Consider the following 12,495-nt stretch of genomic DNA (forward strand, 5'->3'; position numbering starts at 1 on the left):
GGAGTGTGGTGAGGAGGGCAGCACACAGTTCGTCAGGGAGAGGCCTGTTTGATGGGGCAGCCACCAGGCACCAGCTATGCCCAGGGAAAAACAGGGAGAGCTGACAAAGAATTTTTGCAAGTGCTCAATAAAATTAAATGGGATTCTTTTCAGACACACTCATAAGAACCTTCAGAGGGAATATGATCAGGATTATGGTTCTGGGCTTCCCTTTCCCATTGAAGGGTCACAAAAGTTAGCCAGCTTCATTGTGCCATTTTAACTAGCTTGAGATGGAAACTTTCCCAGGAAAGTGTTTTCTCAATGGTTTCCTTTCCAGTTGAAACTGGAGAAAGTTGAAATCTCTTGAGACTTGGGGAGTGGAGGTAAAGCAGGATCTCTCTCTCTCTCTCTCTCTCTCTCTCTCTCTCTCTCTCTCTCTCTCTCTCGACAGAGACAGAGACAGAGACAGTGACAGAAAGGCAGAAATGACGTACCTGATGGGTTCTAGCTGGTCTTCATCACTGAAACCACCTTAGACCCAGCACCAAAAGCTTGGGAACCAGGAGAGTGTGAAGTACAGAGATGCCACAGCCACCTGCATACCTTTCCTTCCAGTTTCCTGTTTCCACAGCCGGACCTATCTGCTCAGACTTTCCTCCTAAGCTCCAACATGGTCATCCATGTCAGAAGATAGGTAGTGACTAAAATTCTCCCGAGAAGATGAGCAAACATATATTCATCCTAGGGCAGGGCACCAGCAACAGATAAAAAAAAATGATCCCACTCAAGTCTATCTTAGTGAGCCAGTGGGGTTACAGGAATTATTTATAGGAGCTTGAGAAATTTACAAGCAATTATATCACTGAAGAAAAAGTCTCGCTGTACCAGCAAGTTAACTGCCTCTATATTCTCAGGGAGGTGTGGGGTCTCAGGAACCCTTCCCACCCTGTAACAGAATGGTAATGGTCCCATGTGCAGATCTTACTGGGAACTCACGGCTGCTGAGAGCTCCCAAAGACAATGACCTTGTCATCCTGGGAGGACCACGTTACACCACGGGGTGCCATTACAGACTAGGTGGTATAAATGGTGGAAATCTATTTTCTCATAACTCTGGGATCTAAAAGTCCGTGTTCAAGGTGCAAGCAGCAGTGGTGCCTGCCCAGGCCTCTCACCTGGGCTTGCAGGCAGCTGTCTTCTCTTTGGCCCAGGATGCTCTTTTCCTGCTCACACTCGGTTCTGCCAGGCTTGAAACCCTAAACCCTTTATAAAACCCCATAACTCCATACACACAAGTGTTCTCCAAACTCCCTATTCACCCTCGAAGGAAAAACTGGACTCAACTCCCCAAAAAGGCCATTCCCTTCTGTCTTTCAGGATCAACCATCCTCTCTTGCTGTATTCTGTAGTCTGTTATATCAGATGACAATCTGTCCCAATGACTACATTTAACCTTGATTCTCACTGTAAATTCCCTGCTATAAATGTCAATACTGAGGCCCAGGACCAGAACTTTAGTATGGGAATATGGGCAGATATAATTCAGTTTATAATGCAGGCTTTCAAGTCACAAATTTTCCCATTAGAATGAAAAGTCTAATCCTTACAACAAATTTCTTTTCCTATGACACATGCAATAGTTCCACTTACCAGGCTGATCCCCACATAGAATTTACACTTGGAGTAGAGTGACGGTATTAAAAGCAAGGAGGCAGCAGGGAGCAGAGGATCACTCTGTGAAACACTTGCTCCACAAGCATGAGATCTGAATTTGACTCCCAGCACCCACACAAAAAGCTATCCATGATGAAGTGAGTTTGTAATACCAGCACTGTTGAGGCCCAGACAGGTGGGGCTCACTGACCAGTCAGCCTCGCCTAATGAGAGAGTCCCAGGGCTTGATGGGAAACCTTATCTCAAAACAAAAGAACAAACAAAAAATAAGGTGGGTGGCCCCGAGGAGCAATACTTGAAGTTGATCTCTGGCCTCCATTTCAACCTTTTTTTGTATACACACGAGCACACACACACACACACACACACACACACACACACACACACACACTGCATTGGCTAGGAACCAGATGGCAGAAAGCCCAAAAGTCAATGATTGTCCCAAATTACAAACTGCCTATGGCCTGCTGGGACCCAGCAGAGGGTGCTGGCTAGGGGTGAGATGTGGCCTCAAGGGTCTGGGATTCCTGTGGATTAAAGCAGACCAAGGTTTCTGTAGCTTGCTAACAGCCCGAGCTCACTATGCTGCTGGCTAGACCCAAAATCTTGAAGAGGCAAGCCACCATGAAGATGCCACCATGCCATGCACAGAGAACTTCCAGCACAAAGGGAGCAGCCATGTTCTCCACATGACTAGGGACACATGTGCAGTGATTAGTGTGTGCCACCAACACACGTCTCTCCTCTCCCCTGCCTTATTCACCAGCAAACATAACTGCTCCAAGTTCCCAGGAATGTAAGTGGGGGGTACTCCTTTACACTATGTGGGTATATGTCACTGTGATTGGTTTAATAAAGAAGTTGACTGGCCAATAACTGGACAGGATAAGATTAAGCAGGAGAACCAGCTTAAGGACACTAGGAAAAAGAAGGGCAGAGTCAGAAGAGTCACCAGCCAGACATAGAGGGGAGATAGGAAGTGCAAGATGAAAGAGAGGTAGCCCCATGTGGCAGAATGTAGATTAATTTAAGTTGTAAGAGCTAGTTAGCAATAATCCTGAACTAAAGACCAAACATTTATAATTAATATTAGGTCTCCATGTCTGTTGTTTGGGAACTGGCAGGCAGGAAAGAAAGGTCTTCCTACATGTCAGGCTATTTCACACCTTAGAGCCTTTGCTCAAATGCTCCCTTCTGCTCAGAAACCCCACCAGCAGAGATGTCCAGCAAATATCTATTCATCTTTCAAGTACCATCTTCTCCACAACGTGTTTTCTTTTAACATCAGATGTTTATTGTTTATTGAGTATTTTTCACGTACCAGAAAATATGCAGATTATTTCATTTGACTCTGTTAAAAATTCTAGCCGGGCAGGGGTGGTGCATGCCTTTAATCCCAGAACTTAGGAGGCAGAGCTAGATGGATCTCTGTGAGTTCAAGGCTAGCCTGGGTCTACATAGTGAGATCCAGGACAGGCACCAAAACTACATGGAGAAACCCTGTCTCAAAACACCAAAAAAAAAATTGATATAGGTATCATCTGAACCATTTATAGTTAAGAAAACTAAGGTTCAGAGAGATGTATTTTTTCCCTAAGATAACTACCTTATATTTGCTAAAACTTGGCTTCTTACCCAGACCCATTGTGATCAAAGCATGGCTCAACACACAGTCATACATGCCATGAAGACCATCCTGACATCTCCAGGAGGCAGCCATACTTCCTATAAAGGAAGACATCAGAAGGAGAACATGACCCAAACTCAAATCACACTACCCTCAACCTCTGTCTGCTCTTAGATCTCCTGGGAAGAATAGGGTAGGCTGTCCCAGGACAAGGGCAATGGCTAAGGCTTTTTTTCCTGCCTTTGTTTTTAAAAACATAATTAGGACTTTACCAGGTTGTGCCTAGTTCTTTCTTCTAATAACCATTCTTAATTCTTGTATGCAGATGATATGCATGTGATATGTGAACATGTATTTGTATGAGGTAGTATATTCAAAATGTTTTACATGCATTTCTAACTGCCACTAAAAAATTCTGATGAATAGTACTACTCACCCTGCTTTGTACATGCTCTTCAGGGATAAATACATTGCTCAACAATACACAGGTTGTATGTGAGGACTGGACTTGTCTGCTTCTGTCAAACTTGAAACCCTGAGTCCCTTATGAGGCCCCACATACTCAAGTATTCTCTGAACTCCCTATTAGGCCAGAGCAAACAACCCAAGTCTCCAGCAAGGCCATCCCCATCTGTCTTGTTAGAATCATTTTCACCATCCCTGTATCTAGTTTCCTCCCTGTATTCAGTGTCTCATCCATGCTTCAGTTGGGTACCAATCTTACTGTCAAAGCTGCGTTGTGACATGGTGTCCCTCACTCCTACATACAGTGTGAACTCTGAAGAAAGAGGACTAATTAATTAATAAGCAGGCACTTGCTTCTCAAGGTAGTGCTATTGCAAAGTAGTGGAAAGGTTCAAGGTGGAGAACAGTGAGTGAGAGGTCCTCAGGTCATTGGGGTATGCCCTTGGAGGGGACTTTAGGATCTCAGAGGCTCTCTCTCTCCTCCATTCTTCTCTCCTCTGCTTCTCAGCCCTGATGTAATTGTTAAACATTTGGCTCTACCACATTGTGACTACACACACAACCATAATGAAATGTTTCAGTGCAGTCCCAAAGTAATGTTGCTGGCCATCTGATCATGGGCTGAAACTCCAAAATTGTAAGCCAAAGAAAACCCTTTCTCTTTATAAGCTGATTACAGCAGGTATTTGTTGCAGTAATGGAAAGCTATCAGAGAAAATAGCTACCATGAAGTGGAGCGAGCTCTGCTGTAACTGTCTTGCCTGATGCTGTAGAAGCACCTTCTGAATTGGCTTGCAGGAGGATTTTGATGCCTTCTGAATTAGTTTGCAGAAGGGTTTTGGAAAAGCTTGGAGTGGCAGGCTAGCTAAAACCTAGAATGATATAAACAGAGCTTCATGGGCAATTATAATAGGACTCAGATCTGAATGTGGACAGCAAAAACTGTGCCGTTGGGGAGGAAGAATTCTAATAGCAGCCAAATGAAAGGCCATGGTTGCTACACATGGTGGCAAGGAATCTGGGGCAATTGGTCCAACAACTGCAACACAGTGTGATGCTGAGAGTTTAAAGTTGATTGGTTAGTTGGTCTGGTCAGAAAGTTAGCAGTTCCCCCCAGAAACACCATCCCCATATAGATGGACTACCTTGCCTTGCACACAGCCAAAACAATGACCAGGCAATTACCAGCAAAAACCCACCAAACTGAGCCACATATACCTTGTTTTCTTCCTAAGTTCATGGTCTCAGGTGCTCGTTACAGACATGGGAGGCAGACTACCACAATCATTTCTGTCTTCCAGCTTGGAATGATCTGTCTTCGTTGAAAACCCATTCTTCTGCTCCCTGCAGCTCACATTCATGAAGCAACACTGGCATCACTGAGATTCCCAAGGTTTCAAATGCACATTTCTCTTATGAGAATGAGAGGCTCTCTTGAAAACTTGGAAATAAATGAAATGCAGTGCACAGAGACTTGACCACATAAGCTCCTGCTACCAAACGCTTACTGGCTGGATGATGCCTAAGCACTCGAATGCACCCAAATATGCTCTCAATCAAAGAATTTCACTTTACTCTAAGGAAATAAAAGGAAACAGAGTAACATGTATGCTCAAGTAAGAATTGCTATATAACTCCCTAGAGGCAAGACAATTACATCCTCTTTTTTGCTGTTCTTTTTAACCCACTGGTCTCCATTTGGGTCTTCGTTAAACCTAGTGTGTTGTTTAGACCTAAGGGAGGCCAATGCTTTAAAATCAAGAGTTGGATGTTAGCTATTTTCCCCAATAAAAAGAGTAAATTTTCGAGAGAAAAGTACAGCTAAATCTTAATGGAGGAAAGGGCCATTTTAGCCCCAGAAACTATGACCTGTCAAATCTACAAGAGGCAGGAGAGGTTGACTCTATCAAGACTTATTGCACAATAGCAAAGAAGGAAGGAGCCTCTGCTGTCTGAAGCTGTATTTAACAAGACACAGAAGGCCTTTGTTTACACTAGAAACATAAGAAAAAGAAAGGGTAAAAAAAATTAATCAAAATATACTGATATCACTTAAAGAAAATAATGTACCTCTTACTGAGGTAGCCAAATTCTATTTCCACTTTTATACCCAAGAAACTGCACACATCTTGTAAGGGAACCTATATGAGGATGTTTACCAATGGTGTTATTAGTTCTAATAGTAGGAGATTAAGCTCAGGGATCTATCATTGGGATGGCAATTAAGTGAAATGTACTGGAGAATGAAATGCCAGGCAACAGTGAGAAGCTGTGAAGTAGATATACATAAATCAACACGGATGGATTTAAAAGCATAGATTTGAATGGGAAAAGTCAGGACCAGAATGGATTTTATGGAACATTACTTTTTATACAAATTAGAACCTCTAGACATTTTTTAAAGAGACAGGCCTATTGTCAACCCAAATAACAAACAAAGATTCTCCAAAGATAATGGATTTAATCAGGAATGAACATTGCCATGGGAGTATGCATGTCACAGTAAATTATGGGTGTGTTCAAGGAGGGAAATGAAGACAAGAGTTTTTCAAGGGGAGGGTTCCATCATTCACTTTGGAACAATTATCATGGTTATGGGGATCAATAATAAGAAAGGTGTCAGTTCAAGGTTGAACAAGCAATTGCTGGGCAAATGGCCTTGTAGATGTAGTTATTGTATAAGGCCAGGGCACTTTTGTGTAATGTGGTAGTTCTGGGAAGTTCTGTTGTGACATTGCTTATTATGATCCAAATGCACATACACTCTTCACAGTCCCTTCCATTTATAGTTTTTGTTACAATCTGACACAAGGGCTATATTTGGGCTCTAACAACTTTTATACTCTCTCCACTTTTACACAAAACTCTTAGCATAGGAGACAATGTAGGTAAAAAATATGGAGATCAGAGAAAAGAGAAGAAAGAAATAGGCAGAGAATAGACAGACCAGCATGGGAAAACACCTCTGGACAAAGAGATGAGATGCTGCTGTTGAAGTACAAATCAAGAGTTTGGCACAAAGGAGCAAAAATGACCAGCAAGAACAGCAGACATTCAGCAGCGGCCCTGGAGGAAGTTGCTGGACATCTAATGCTGACTCCACTGCTTAATACTCTTGACCTTTGGCAAATTACTTCACTAGACTCTGCTTCTGCTTCCTCGGCTATAAAATATAAATGCTAATAGTACCTATACCAAAGGACATCCATGCAAGTTACATGACGGGTAGTAAGGATTTGATGAACATTAGCTGAATTTCTTTCTCTGAAATCTGTCTTCACATAAATACATTTCACTTTGTTACATTCTCCATGCAGCCAAGCTACATTACACACTTCTACATTCTCCATAATTTCTCCACACAGCCACATACCTTTTGCACAGTTCCATCTACATATTTCTTCTATCTACTCTGTGACATTCCTTTACATAGTATTACATCACTTGTTAACTCTTTACTCACTCATTCTCTCATTCATTCACTCTCTCATCTTACTCTCACATTTCTTCCTCATCTTTGCCCAAGTTTGGACAATTACATGTTACATTTTCTCTCTGCCCATTCAGCTACATATCTCACTCAGCACACACACTTACACATAGTCACACACTTACTTTTATTCTCTGCCCACCTCTTACACCTTTCCTTCACATTGCTTGCTCTCTCTACAGCCAAACTCTGGACAATTATATGTTGCATTTTCAGGGATCCAAACCAATCTCATAACACATGATAAGTCACACAGTTTCTCCTAGGCTATGAAAGTCATGCTGACCAGACAGTTTAACACTTGGCTAAGCATGTAGCTCTAAGTTTGTGAGAGTTGCCAGACAGAAAGTAAACAGTTGAGTGGACCTAGGAGTATACGCAGTCAATTACTGTAGAGGGTTATGCCTACCTAAGTTGCTTCAGTTCTGACTTTGATTCAGCAATACTGGGATCTTGTCTTTGTATATTTTCTGCAGGGGAAGCTTATCTGTTTTGAGTTTATTCTAAAGTCTACAATTAGCTGTCTTTGTGACTGAGAATACTGTTGCTTTCCTGTATTCTGGTATTGTTTCTACTCATCAGAATTATACAGGTTAAACAGAAATCATCTTCTTGACCATCCACAACTATAAGTGTGCCCAAAGATGTGAAACACACTACCAATGGGCTGAGGAAAGAACCCCACAGCTGTGTTCTGTAGATATTAGTTACTAGAATAATTGCCAGAAGTGGCAAAAGAGCCACCCAGATATCTTCAAAAGGAAAGAAGATTCCACAGCAAAGTCCTTCTTGGGTAATAGTGAAAACCTACCAAGACTCCTCAGCATAACCCCATGTATGAGTACACCACCAAATCCTTGATGGCACCTGCGGCGAGCCCCGGCCAGCGGGGAAGAAAGCCACGACACAAGGATTCTTCTCCAATCACGGTTTATTGAAGCACTGCTTGGTTGAGGGAGAGCTGGAGGTGAGGGGGCCCCGACCACGGCAGTTGACGGGCTTTTTATGCAGGTTGTAGGCGTGCCTAGCTGGACTGACACCCGAGGCTTATCGGGATTGGTCAGCTGGCGTTGCTAGGCAGACTGGCAGGCGGAAGAGTGCCAAACAGCACGGATGAGCTGATGTGGTAAACAACTTAGGGCGATGCCCTGAGAGGAAGCCGGCGCCATCTTGTAATGGCGGACGGTCGTCACAGTTCCCCCTATTTTGTTTTAGAAAATAACAGAAAAGGACTTACTCCTGTTCAGGTCTCCACCTCATGATGCGTAGACCGATCGAAGGAGGCCTTAGCTAGCCAACACTCCTTCTCCAGTGCAATGGGTGTGAACCCTTGGAGGTGCAAAGGCAGTGAAGGACTAGTGGAGCAATAGTACAGTCCCTCTGGGTGCAATGGCATGAACGCCTCCAGGTGCAAGGGCACTGCACTATGCATTCCTGAGTACAGCTATCCAGGCTTTAGGGGAACTGCCCGCATCCAAAGCTGCCAAAGCCTTAGCAATCGCCATTTTTTCCACCTTACGCCTTCGAGATATCCGACACAGCAAGAACAGCGCCAGCACAAATCCCGCTAAGATTATCGCGCCAAACATGCCAACAATATATCCACCCCCACCCACTCCTTAAACAGGGAAAGGGCAGAAGAAATCCAGGAAGTTAATCCCTCTGCCAGTCCGGTGTCCACCTGGGTCGAGTTCACCGTGACGATAGCCACCCTCAGTTGTTCCATCAGGCTGTCGAATTCTTGACAGCCGAGCTGGACAATCTGCCAAAGGGTATCAATTTGCTCTTCCCGTCCAATTGCCTAAAAGATAACTGGACAACTGTTTAAACCAAAACTTAATACAATTGCAAACTTAAAGAATCCCTTAGCTTCATCATTACCATTAACAGGTTAACATAAATATTGCTATACATAGTCACAATTCTCCCAGTCTTACAACTCAACACAAACTCTTTACAGAATCATTCGAATTAACATGTATGGTGATATATATAGTTCAACCTTAATTCACTCGTAACGCAGCTTGTGTGGCTGTGAGGACTGCCGCCTCTAGGCCAGCATTACTTAGCGGTCCTCCAATCTCTCTACAGGCCTTTAACCAAGCTTCCAATCCCTTTCCTTTCCACGGGGTAATAGCTCTTCTGCATTCTTTTGTGCTTTGCTCATATACTAATTGTTGAACCAGAGGCATAGCTGTTTCTACATCCCCAAATATCTTTCCTGCTGCCTCCAACATTCTAGCTACAAAATCTGAAAAAGGTTCATTGGGTCCTTGAATGATCTTAGTTAAGTTCCCTGAAACCTCTCCTTTATTTGGTAATGACTTCCAAGCCTTAGAATAAATGTCATTTATTTGTTGATAAACTTCAATAGGATATGCCATCTGATTCACAGTCCATTGTCCTTGGCCTAGTAGCATGTCGGCTGTCCACTGCGGTCGATTATTTTGAAGATTAATTCTAGCTTGTGCCTGAGCTCTATCTGTGACTATAGATTTGAAATCCAAGTACTGTCCTGTAGACAGACATGCTCTAGCTATTTCAAACCAGTCTGTTGGAGTCATAGCCTGTGTAGTGAGCCTAGTCAACAAAGTTAAAGTATAACTAGCTGTTACTCCGTAGGCTCGAGCAGCCTCCACCAGATCCTTTAATTGTTTATAAGGCACAGGGTCATGATACCTATTGTTTGTTTGTGGGTCTTCAAAAACTGGGAACGCGGAAGCTAGTCGTGCCCAGGTGTTCCTCCTGATAAGATGGCAACCTCCACCTGTTGCAAACACAAAGGCGGTGCCGGGGATGGGCGTGGTCCCGAAGGCGCCGTTGGTCCCACATTCATCCCAGCAGAAACATTATAAGGAGGGGGTCGCCGCCGCCCATATCTTTCTTTCTCGTACTCAGCGGCAGCTTCCTCTAAATCTTTCTCCTTATCAGGGTCTAACTCACCATCAGAAAAATCAAGTTTTGCAAACTCTTTTAATACTAGATATAAGGAGTTCCCTTTCTTTTCTAAAATTTTTTCTTTTTCTTGTTTATTTTCTTTACTTTCCTTTTCTCTATTCTTTTCTTTCTTCTTTTTAGGCCTACTCAAGTTCTCTCCTTTAGAATCCGATTCCGATAGATTGTCCTGGTGTTTGATCAGTGTCTTGCATCCCTCCCTAATAATTTCCACATTGCGTAGGAAAAAACAGCAGAAAAGAACAACAATTACCAAAAAAAAGAACACTAGAGCAAACATATCGACTAGCCCTTTGTTCCCGCTCTCTCTTTACAGAGAATAGCAAAAACCTGCCCGCTTTTGTCGCGGGTTCCCAATTCACCTGGGAATTCCTTTAACCCTGCTTTTGTCGCAGGTTCCCAATTTACCTGGGATTTCCTTTAACCCTGCTTTTGTCGCAGGTTCCCAATTTGCCTGGGATTTAACGACGTCACCGCTCCGTGTGTTGAGTTCTGAATCCTCTTTGACCCCTCACTCGGTGTCTAAGATTCCCGGTGTCCAAGTTTCCCGGGTTTCGGCACCAGCTGCGGCGAGCCCTGACCAGCAGGGAATAACACCACGACTCGAGGATTCTTCTCCAATCACGGTTTATTGAAGCGCTGCTTGGTTGAGGGAGAGCTGGAGGTGAGGGGGCCCCCGACCACGGCAGTTGACGGGCTTTTTATGCAGGTTGTAGGCGTGCCTAGCTGGACTGACACCCGAGGCTTATCGGGATTGGTCAGCTGGCGTTGCTAGGCAGACTGGCAGGCGGAAGAGTGCCAAACAGCACGGATGAGCTGATGTGGTAAACAACTTAGGGCGATGCCCTGAGAGGAAGCCGGCGCCATCTTGTAATGGCGGACGGTCGTCACAGGCACCTCTTGAGAGCCATGAGCACACCAGGACTTCCCAGTTTCTAGAGTCTGAGTCCCAGCAAAGGGGACCACGGATGAATCCAGGCCATGCTATCTTGAAACTCTTTCCGTCTCCTCCCTGTAGAAATGAAAGCAGCATGGTGGGGAAGGTTTGAGAGATGGCTTCTACTTTGGGGATTAAGTAGCTAGAAGTGATTCCAAGAGTCAAGCTTTTACTATCAGGCTTTTCTCTACCAATATCTCTGGAGAATTCTGGTACAACTTTGCCAGAACTATTGACTCCTGACCAAGGAGAGGATGGTTTCCATTTCCTAAGTTGTACGTGTCTAATGTCTATTTGCCAAATGCTGTCTCTTCCTTTCTGTTGAATTTTATTCTTCCAGGTCCTTAATGCTCACATTTCTTAGATATGAAAAATTTAAAAAAAACTTTAGTCAAGTGATATACCTTGGCATTCTAGGTAGGACAGGAGAATTTCTCTGTCTTGGAAGACCAGGTCATACTTCCTAAGCTCCTTCTGAGCAGCTAGGCCTACACTATACCCTGAACTCGAGCAAAGCCCTGCCCTGGAGACATCATTACACTGCTACTAGTCATCCAAAAATGGGCCTGTTGACTAATGTGTACTGAACTAGATTCTGACTGTAACATTGAGGGGCACTTTTGATTCCATGGGACTTAGGTACTTCCACCCCTAGACACTTCTGATTTCATGGGCCACTTTCTCTATTAAAAAATTTTAAAAATTAAATGTTATGATGGCAACAGTAGAAATATTAATACAATTCAGGTTAAATTTGTTAATGGACCTACTGCATTTAGTGAGTTCACCTTGAGCATTTGATATCTCTTTTGAGTAGTAGCATCTGTAGGGATATAAGAAATGATGGACAAAGAAGGCAGGGGGAAGAGATGACAATGACAGATGCCATCAATTGGGAGCTTAGTTATATGACAGGCACTTTTGAAAATGCTTTATATAAATTATTTTTAATATAGCAACCTATAAGTTTGTTGTTGTCATTCTCATTTTATACATATAAAAATTTAATCTCCACAAGGTTATTCACTTATGTAAGTCAGTAAATGGTAAAGTCAGAGCTAGTTACCTACAATCCACTCCTATCTCTGCTATATCACACACACACACACACACACACACACACACACACACACACACACTCATTGAATGCCCTCCTCTTTCCTCCTTCCCAGGCTTAGGTAAGAAAGAAACTTGTTAATTATAATTCAAGGGAAGGATCAGAGACTCCACCAGAGCCAATTCAAGGACACTTAAGGACATCAGTAAATGAGGACAAACCTGAGGTCTGTGAATTAGTCAAGGTTCTCTAGAAAAGCAGACACAGCAGGAGGTAGGGTGGGGTTTATCATTGGAACAGGCTCACAT

This window comes from Onychomys torridus, chromosome 7, assembly GCF_903995425.1.
Source record: "Onychomys torridus chromosome 7, mOncTor1.1, whole genome shotgun sequence".
Lineage (NCBI taxonomy): Eukaryota > Metazoa > Chordata > Mammalia > Rodentia > Cricetidae > Onychomys > Onychomys torridus.